This window comes from Nerophis ophidion, linkage group LG12 (assembly GCF_033978795.1).
Source record: "Nerophis ophidion isolate RoL-2023_Sa linkage group LG12, RoL_Noph_v1.0, whole genome shotgun sequence".
Lineage (NCBI taxonomy): Eukaryota > Metazoa > Chordata > Actinopteri > Syngnathiformes > Syngnathidae > Nerophis > Nerophis ophidion.
This window is the reverse complement of record NC_084622.1, coordinates 8,329,098-8,337,562: the sequence shown is the minus strand read 5'-3', so window position 1 is coordinate 8,337,562 and position 8,465 is coordinate 8,329,098. Positions and strand designations below refer to the sequence as shown.

The 8,465-nt window shown below is 40.6% G+C and overlaps 1 protein-coding gene across 2 annotated transcripts in view; it reads left to right on the top strand.

Annotated features, from left to right (window-relative positions):
- Window positions 1-352: 352 nt before the first annotated feature.
- LOC133562931 (periphilin-1-like) overlaps window positions 353-8,465 on the top strand; it is a 94,337-nt gene continuing 86,224 nt past the window's right edge. Inside the window, exon 1 of one of the 2 annotated variants that reach the window (XM_061916768.1) lies at window positions 353-494. The gene's annotated coding sequence lies outside the window, so the exon portion shown is untranslated. Of the gene's footprint in view, window positions 495-926; window positions 1,052-8,465 lie in introns of those variants that run through there. The other variant, XM_061916769.1, reaches the window with a different exon arrangement.

Here is an 8,465-nt window from a genome sequence, read left to right as displayed (position 1 = left end):
AAGTTTAGGGAAATTTTCCAAGAATTCAGTGAGATCAAAAAGCCTTAAAAATGCACTATAGTAGCGCCATCGTCTGGTGTTAAGCGAGCATTACACTAGATATATGATACTGTAAATAGATGGATGACATTAAAGTTCACACCGAGTCCGCTTGCTCCAGTGAAATGAAGTATGAAGACATTTTGACATAAAAAATAAATCATTTCCCTTTATATTGGAGTCATTTTGTCATGGTCTGTTGTATCAGGTCATGCGTTTTACTGAGGTTCCTGGTATCTATCTGTGTATTTCTACTTCCGGTCTTGCGCTTTCATTTTGTAGTTCTTCCACTTCCGGGTTTCTCCTTTCCTGCTTTACTCCTGCCTTAAAGCACTATTCCCCCTCACCTGTTATGTATTGCTAATTATCACTATATACATTGAGTTTGAGACCCCAGTAGGTTGTGGGGACATTCGTCACTGTGGATTTATGTGTTCCACGCTGAGCTCAAGTATGTAAGTACTCTGTCTGCTCCGCATTTTTTTGTGGTTTTGTTGTGTTTTATCTGTCCAACTCAGGTGTCAGAGTGAGTGGGCGGGTCCTAACACCTGATTGGTTACTCGGCACTTCCGCTTGTCCGCATAAAGTGCGAAAATAACTCGGACAATTTCCATACGTTCCTCGAATATTCCTTCTACATGTTTTATGTCAGCAGGTCTTACTGCCAAACATAAAAAAAGGTGTAAATTATCAACCACCGACTCTTGCAAAAAGTCAGTTTCGCGATGACCACGCCTCGCGCCTCCCGGACCTCATTTGATTGGTCACTGCAAAGTCCCTTCTTCTTCTTCTTCTCCTGCTATCGCTGATTTCTCATGCAGTGCGCCACTTTTGCCCCCATCGGTCGCTGAGGGGAAATGAATGTCTGTCTTGTACTCTTGTTCATTATGACACCTGCTGAAAGAAGGTAAAGATGTGATGGAAAATTTGACGACGTTGTACTCGCCAGTCGTCATCATGCGAAAAATTCACACTGACAGCAGCCAGGAAGGAGGAACATCCACTTTTAGGGGTAGGTTATATTATTACTGTTAAATAGGATGACATTAGGGCTTCATGGTGGAAGAGGGGTTAGTGTGTCTGCCTCACATTCCGAAGGTCCTGAATAGTCCTGGGTTTAATCCCGGGCTCGGGATCTTTCTGTGTGGAGTTTGCATGTTCTCCCAGTGACTGCGTGGCTTCCTCCCACTTCCAAAGACATGCACCTGTGGATAGGTTGATTGGCAACACTAAATGGTCCCTAGTGTGTGACTGTGAGTGTGAATGTTGTCTGTCTATTTGTGTTGGCCCTGCAATGAGGTGGCGACTTGTCCAGGGTGTACGCTGCCTTCCGCCCGATTGTAGCTGAGATAGGCACCAGCGCCCCCGGCGACCCCAAAGGGAATAAGCAGTAGAAAATGGATGGATGGATGGAGGATGACATTGGGATTGCAAACTGCAGGCTCTAGTCCAGGGATGTCAAACTGGTTTTCATTGAGGGGCCACATGGTAGTTGTGGCTGCTATCAGAAGACAGACAATAATGTGTTATTTTGCCTCTATAATCTCCCTAAAAAACTAGTAACACATAAAGCAGATAAGGGATTTTCCAGAATTATCCTAGTAAATGTGTCTAATAGCATCTGAATCTCTCCCACTGCCCTTGCCTTTTTTTTCCCTAGTCCTTTACTTTCACTATCGTCATCCACAAATCTTTCATCCTCGCTCAAATTAATGGGGAAATCGTCGCTTTGTCGGTCCGAATCGCTCTCGCTGCTGGTGGCTATGATTGTAAACAATGTGAGGATGTGAGGAATCCACAACCCATGACTTCACGCGCACATCGTCTGCTACTTCCAGTAGAGGCTAGGCTTTTTTATCAGCACCAAAAGTTGTGAACTTTATCATCGATGTTCTCTAGCATAGCTCGGTTGGTAGAGTGGCCGTGTCAGCAACTTGAGGGTTGCAGGTTCGATTCCCGCTTTTGCCATCCTAGTTACTGCTGTTGTGTCCTTGGGCAAGACACTTTACCCACCTGCTCCCAGTGCCACCCACACTGGTTTAAATGTAACTTAGATATTGGGTGTCACTATGTAAAGCGCTTTGAGTCACTTGAGAAAAGCGCGACATAAATATAATTCACTTAACTTCACTAAATCCTTTCAGCAAAAATATGGCATTATCGCGAATTTATGGCGATTTAACCCCCAGTTCCAACCCTTGATGCCGCGTGCCAAGCAAGGAGGCAATGGGTCCCATTTTTTGTATAGTCTTTGGTATGACTCAGCCGGGGTTTGAACTCCTAATCTGCCGATCTCAGGGCGGACACTAACCACTAGGCCACTGAGTATGTAGCATCATCTACAAAGATACAAATAATTGCTATGGCGACATCCAGTGGACACATTTAGAACAGCTGTTTCTTTTATTCCAAAATTTCAGGTACATTTTTATACTTAAACTCATCCAGCGGATAAAACCTGTTTGCGGGCCTGATCCAGCCCTTGGGCGGTACATTTGACACCCCTGATATAGATAATCTAACGTTAGACATTTACTAAGATTTATTTCTTACTTTCTACCACACGAGGGCGCCACTGTCATGTATTTAAAACTGCTACATGAGGGCTATGACCACCAGGTTGCAGATATGTCTTAAAAACTACAGTATCAAATGCATAGGGGCTTGATTTATTGTATTATTACATGGAGTTAAACGCTATATGATAGGGACTTACCTGTATCATTAGGGGGGAAATCCCTCATTTATGTATTACTGAGAGTGAGTACACAGGCTAACCTATTCTGGATTGCAAAATACACTAGTATTTACTATTATTTAATAGGCGAATATAGATTGCTTGTAGCAAAGTAATTACAAGTTTAAGATCATACTACTAAAAACCCAAAACCAGTGAAGTTGGCACGTTGTGTAAAATTTACACAACGTGCCAACTTTACTGGTTTTGGGTTGTGTAGTAGCGCTCTGTTATTATTCACCATTTACTACATGGTGAATAATAACAGAGTGCAATGATTTGCAAATCCTTTTCCACTTATAATTAATTGAATAGACAGCAAAGACAAGATAATTATTATTTGGGACTGGTAAACTTTATTTTCTGCAAATATTAGCTTATTTGGAATTTGACGCCTGCAACATGTTTCAAAAAAGCTAGCACAGGTGGAAAAAACACTTATTTGGAACACCCCACAGGTGAACAGGCTAATTGTGGAGCAAAGACAGCATCCACAAAGTACATCCGAACAGGACATGAAAATCAACAATGTCCCCACAAAGAAGTATAAAAACAACTGAAATATCCTTGACTGTTAAAACAAAATAGATGCGGCAAATATCGCTCCAAGGAAGACATGAAACTGGTACAGGAAAATATCAAAAAAATAGGAGCGTAAAACAAGAACTAAAACACTACATACAGGAAAACAGCAAAAAATACAAAATAAAGTAAGGGCGTGATGTGACAGGTGGTGACAGTACACCTACTTTGAGAGAAGAGCTATATTGATGCATGCTTGGTTACGCTTTAAAGTCATATCCAAAATTGCGACAACTTTTTACTGTCAACTGACTTTTGTTTTTTAATGATTTCTGCTGGTGGTGTTCCTCCAGATTTTTTTAACGCTAAAAATGTGCCTTTGCTCAAAAAAGGTTGAAAAACACTGTGGTAGAGGACCACAATGTATCCCATTGGGCATCGAGGATCATATAAGTTCATCTAAATTGGATTCCAATAGGAGAGTTTATTTGTTGTCAGCTAATGATGGGCAACACGTTTACCTCCTAACGTTAGCCACCATAGAATGTATATTCTGCTAACACGAACATGACTGCAACTTCCTTCACCGAGGCTGCTTTTGTGTGCAGTATGTGCAGGCGTCCAAACTAAGGATGGGTACCCAATCCGACACTTCTTTGGAACCCACCGAATCCTGCCGGTCCTACTTGGCTCACATACAATTCAACAGTGCCATTTATTGTGACGACTCACCAGCTTTTCGGATTTCGACACTTAAACTGTATTGATCCACAACGGAAATTGTTCCACACAGTAAATTAAAGTTAAAGTACCAATGATTGTCACTCACTCACTCACACACACACACACACACACACACACACACACACACACACACACACACACACACACACACACACACACACACACACACACACACACACACACACACACAAGATGTGGTGAAATTATTATCTGCATTTGACCCATCACCCTTGATCGCCCCCTGGGAGGTGAGCGGAGCAGTGAGCAGCAGCTGCGGCCGCGCTCAGGAATCATTTTTAGTGACTTAACCCCCAATTCCAACCCTTGACGCTGAGTGTCAAGCAGGGAGGCAATGGGTCCCATTTTTATAGTCTTTTGTATGACAAGGGCAGGGTTTGAACTCACAACCTATCGATCTCAAGGCGGACACTCTAACTACTAGGCCACTGAGTAGCTCAGTTTTAAAGGATGGAACTGCGGTCGCGCTCGGGAATCATTTTTGGTGACTTAACCCCCAATTCCAACCCTTGACGCTGAGTGTCAAGCAGGGAGGCAATGGGTCCCATTTTTATAGTCTTTTGTATGACAAGGGCAGGGTTTGAACTCACAACCTATCGATCTCAAGGCGGACACTCTAACTACTAGGCCACTGAGTAGCTCAGTTTTAAAGGATGGGAAGGGTAAGGATGGAAAGAATAATGCAGGTAGTAAGTAGACTAAAAATGTACCATAGCAGCAATATAAAATACAACATATGTATTATTTACACATTATATATACAGTATATAATATATACGGAAATATTTTTATATAATATATACAATAAAGTGTTTCCCACAGGTCAGGCATCTATTTGCGTTGGTGTGGTCGGGCGGCAGGGGGGTGGGGGTGATGGGGGGTGGCAGTGGCGGCAGCGATGACAAAGAAGAACGCGGACTTGGAATATAATTACAACACTTTATGTACATATTTATATACATATTTATAGAATATTTACATAATATGTAACTGCAGGCTCCATTCACAGACAGAGTCCCATTGCTTTTTTGAGCGGTCGAGCGAGTCAAAAGCCGGAAAAAAATAAATAAAATATATATATATATATATTTTTTTTTTTTTTATTTGTGGCGGCCGTAATTCTTTCGTGGCGGGCCGCCACAAATAAATGAATGTGTGGGAAACCCTGCAATATATAACAAATCCCAATTACCATGTATACTATTACAGCATATGTAACCGCTGCAGCAAAATAAGAATAAAAAAAGGCGGCATAAAAGAGTAGATTCAGCAGAAAATATACATTGTAAACAAAGAGAGGTAGCTATAAACCCTTTTTCCATATGAGTTGGGAAATTGTGTTGGATGTAAATATCAACATAATACAATGATTTGCAAATCCTTTTCAACAACCCATATTCAATTGAATATGCTACGAAGACAAGATATTTGATGTTCAAACTCATAAGCTTAATTTTTTTTTGCAAATAATAATTAACTTAGAATTTCATGGCTGCAACACCTGTCAAAGTAGTTGGGAAAATGCATGTTCACCACTGTGTTACATCACCTTTTCTTTTAATAACACTCAAACGTTTGAGAACTGAGTAAACTAATTGTTGAAGCTTTGAGAGTGGAATTGTTTCCCATTCTTGTTTTATGTAGAGCTTCAGTCGTTCAACAGTACGGGGTCTCCGCTGTCGTATTTTAGGCTTCATAATGTGCCACACATTTTCGATGGGAGACAGGTCTGGACTGCAGGCGGGCCAGGAAAGTACCCGCACTCTTTTACTACGAAACTACGCTGTTGTGATATGTGGCTTGGCATTGTCTTGCTGAAATAAGCAGAGGCGTCCATGATAACGTTGCTTGGATGACAACATATGTTGCTCCAAAACCTGTATGGCCCTTTCAGCATTAATGGTGCCTTCACAGATGGGTAAGTTACCCATGCCTTGGGCACTAATACACCCCCATACCATCACAGATGCTGGCTTTTGAACTTTGCGCCTATGACAATCCGAATGATTCTTTTCCTCTTTGTTCTGGAGGACACCACATCCTCTGTTTCCAAATATAATTTGAAATGTGGACTCGTCAGACCACAGAACACTTTGCATCAGTCCATCTTAGATGGCCTCGGGCCCAGCGAAGCCGGCGGCGTTCAGGTTGTTGTTGATAAATGGGTTTGGCTTTGCATAGTAGTTTTAACTTGCACTTACAGATGTAGCGACCAACTGGAATTACTGACAGTGGTTTTATGAAGTGTTCCTGAGCCCATGTGGTGATATCCTTTACACACTGTCGGTTTTTGATGCAGTACAGCCTGAGGGTTCAAAGGTCCGTAATATCATCGCTTACGTGCAGTGATTTCTCCAGATTTTCTGAACCTTTTGATGATTTTACAGACCGTAGATGGTAAAATCCCTTAATTCCTTGCAACAGCTCGTTTAAAAATGTTGTTCTAAAACTGTTTGAAAATTTGCTTACAAAGTGGTGACACTCGCCCCATCCTTGTTTGTGACTTACTTAGCATTTCATGGAAGCTGTTTTTATACCCAATCATGGCACCCAACTGTTCCAAGTTAGCCTGCACACCTGTGGGATGTTCCATATAAGTGTTTGATGAGCATTCCTCAACTTTATCAGTATTTATTGCCACTTTTCCCAACTTCTTTGTCACGTGTTGCTGGCATCAAATTCTAAAAGTAATGATTATTTGCAACAAAAAAATGTTTATCAGTTTGAACATCAAATATGTTGTCTTTGTAACATATTCAACTAAATATAGGATGAAAATGATTTGCAAATCATTGTGTTCCGTTTATATTTACATCTAACACAATTTCCCAACTCATATGGAAACGGAGTTTGTAATATAACATAACATGTTATTGGCGATCACTCAGCCAAACTACCTAAGTAGAAATAATCAATCTTTGATAGCAATTCTATACTCAATAAAAACCCAGTCAGCATTTTTTTTATAGAATATAATCTATTTAGTCGTTCTTGATGCTGGCATGCCAGTAAAAAATGTAACAAATATTGTTGTACTTTGACAAAAACATCATCCATGTACCAAATAGGCTTGACCGCCAATACAATGATTGCATCATTAAGAGTACTACACTTAAAAGTAAAACAAATAAATAAATACTAAGGAATGTTAAATACTTTTGGTGTATTTTGTATTTGTTTGACACCATACAAGCTATCCTGTACCTCCAAACACAATCTCATGTTGAGCTATAATGACAAATACAACATTGTTAATTAGTGGTATTTACTGTAATATTGGTGGATCAGCCAGGACACTGCTAACATGTTGCTTTAAGGATTAAAGGAGGAGTAGAGTGGAAAAAGAAGTTGCCTCTGTATTGAAGCTATTTTCATATACCGTATGTCTGATTTATGAAACCTAAAGACTTCCAAAGTTTGCAGATAAATAGATATGATCAAAATAGTATCAATCTCACAGAGATTCCCGAGATAATGAGGAAGCCAGTCACGTGATCACGTGATGTCGGTCTAGGAACCACAGATCCCTTCCCCATCAACAAGAATGCAAATCAAGCAGACTTTGTGAGAGCCAACAACGATTACTTTTGGGAAAATTATGATCCTTATATTATTGAGCCCAAACACAAAGAGGAAGAGCAATAAGTTCTAACTATAATATTCCCACTCTTGCTGGGACGGGACGTAAACTCACATAATTCCGTTTAGATGAAGGTTCAATCGCAATCCTCGTGAAAGGTAAAAAAAAGTTCCTGCAGAAAGCATATTATGGGGTCTATTTCGCCATCTCTGGGGATATGAAAGTGGACCAGCCTGTGAGACCATGGTCACATTTGTCGACTAGCAGGTGAGAGATGCAAGAATTATAATCTATAATTTACTTTTAGCAAGTTTGAGACCAAGCAGAAGCAGCTGTCGGCTCAATGTGTCAACAATAGCACTGCTGTCAATGCGCCGGTAAAATAGTCCATCTGCGTTGGCACTTATAACTATATCACTCATATTTGGTTAATTTTCAGGTCATGACGTGTAAATGGAATATTGTTGGCAGTTTCTGGATGTTTTAGAGCAGTGGTTCTCAACCTTTTTTCAGTGATGTACCCCCTGTGAACATGTTTTTAATTCAAGTACCCCCTAATCAGAGCAAAGCATTTTTGGTTGAAAAAAAGAGATAAAGAAGTAAAATGCAGCACTATGTCATCAGTTTCTGATTTCTTAAATTGTATACCGTAATTTCCGGACTATAAGGCGCACCTGACTATAAGCCGCACCAGCTAAATGTAGGGGAAAATACAGATTGCGCCATATATAAGCCGCACCAGACTATAAACCGCAGGCGTTTTGATGTGTAATTACCATAGTATATAGGGGTTCCTGCTACCACGGAGGGGATTGTCGGGACAGA